Genomic DNA, 1,820 nt, shown 5'->3' with positions numbered 1-1,820 from the left:
GGGGCCGCGGCCCTGACCGCGCACGCGCTGCCACGCCGCGGCCAATGAGCGCCGCCGGCCGTTCGGGGGCGTCTCCAGAAAGGGGCGAACAGCGCTGACGTCGGGGCGCGTGAGCACGCGCGAGGCGGGCGCGGGAAGGGCGGCGGCGAAGCGGCCGCGGATTGGCCCAGCCGGGCGGGATGGCGCGTGCGCGCTCGGGGCCCGGGCTCGCGCCGGCCCTTCGCGCCCTTCCGCGTCCGGGCGGGGCTGGGGCCACACGGGGGGAGGGGGCGGTCCTGCCCCTCTGCTCAGCCCCCGTGAGGGCACGGCTGGAGTGCTGTGCCAGTGCTGGAGAGGGTGCAGTGCAGGGCTGCTAAGGTGGTGCGGGTGTCACAAATGAAAATTTGTCCAGCCAAATTAAAATGAAAAATGAAATATTTATTTTGCAATCAAATTCTGTCTAGCCAGCCACAAGGGAAGAACAGTGCCGAGCCCGGGGTCGGCGCTGGTTGTGCAACAGAGAAGACGGCCTCAGCAGAGGTTCCCTCTATGCCCCACACCATCCTCCTGGTACCAGCGGTTTTTGTAGGGAAAATTCTGCCCGAGGACAGGGTTTTGGCAGACAGTCCTTTTCTTCCCATTCAGTGTCCCAAACGTTGATGAAATGTCTTTTCTTGGCGTTGGGATGGAACGATCCAGTGTCCCGTGGCGATGAATCTCCTGATGTAGTTACGGGGATCCAGCATTCACATGTATTGTTCTGGAGAATTTTCATGGTATCAGTCTTGGGTCGTTGATGCAATGATCAGTGCCTGGGCTTCCCGTATGGCTTCGAGATCCAGCCCATCTCCAGACGAGCCACATACATTTGCGCAAATGAGGTTTCAACATAGACTGAGTTTTACCTATGTGGGGACTGGGGCATCTCTCTTATGAGGGCAAGAGGGGCTGCAGGAGCTGGGCTTGTTCAATCTAAACACACAGAGAGGACATCTTACAAATTTACATAAATGTCTCCAAGGCAGGTGATGAGAGAGTTCCGGGCTCTTTTTCATAGTGCCCAGTAAAAGGACAAGGAACAATGGTCATAAGCTCTAAATCATGAGAAATTTCACCTTAGCATGAAGAAGAACTTCTTTATATTGGGGATAGCAGAGCACTGGAAGAGGCTGCCTAGAGGGAGGGTGTGAAGTCTCCCTGGAGACATTCAAACTCCTCCTGGATGCCTTCCTATGTAATCTCCTCTTGGGCAATCCTGCCTTGGCAGCAGAATGGACTGGATGATCTCCAGAGGTCCCTTCCAACACTAACGATTCTGTGAGACCAGCAGTAGCTCCTATGGAAGCCCTTGGATGCTTCCCGCATTGGGTGCAGGCCCTTTCTGTCACGACCCCTTCCAAGGAGGCTGAGAGATCTGCTGGAGCAGCCCCAGCAGTCCTCAGCTGGTCCCTCAGGCTCAGGGCACTGCTTGGCCAGCCAGCCCAGCTTCCCAGAGCCCTTGAGGAAAGGTGGCATTCATTCCCAGTGTGGACTGTGGGGACAGAGGCACTGCCTCCCACACCCCAGCAAGGCTTGTGAATTTACGCTGTCATTGCACAGGATGCAAGGAAGTAATTTAACTTTCATCTTGGGCCTGTGTGGTTAAGTGAGTAAGTCTTGAAACACCACTCTGTCTAGGATGTCTGGATGTGTGGGCCTGAGCTTCCTAGCTGCTTTTCTGACCGACATTGAAGCCTAGGGAATATATGCTGGAAAACAAACTTCACAGTTGGTGTCTGCAGATTGTTACTTCTCACTTTGGATACTGTAGTGACCTTTAACTCTGGAAAAAAATATGTGTG

Source organism: Taeniopygia guttata, chromosome 2, assembly GCF_048771995.1.
Source record: "Taeniopygia guttata chromosome 2, bTaeGut7.mat, whole genome shotgun sequence".
NCBI lineage: Eukaryota > Metazoa > Chordata > Aves > Passeriformes > Estrildidae > Taeniopygia > Taeniopygia guttata.
The sequence above is the reverse complement of the archived record's forward strand: the minus strand, read 5'-3'. Positions refer to the sequence as shown.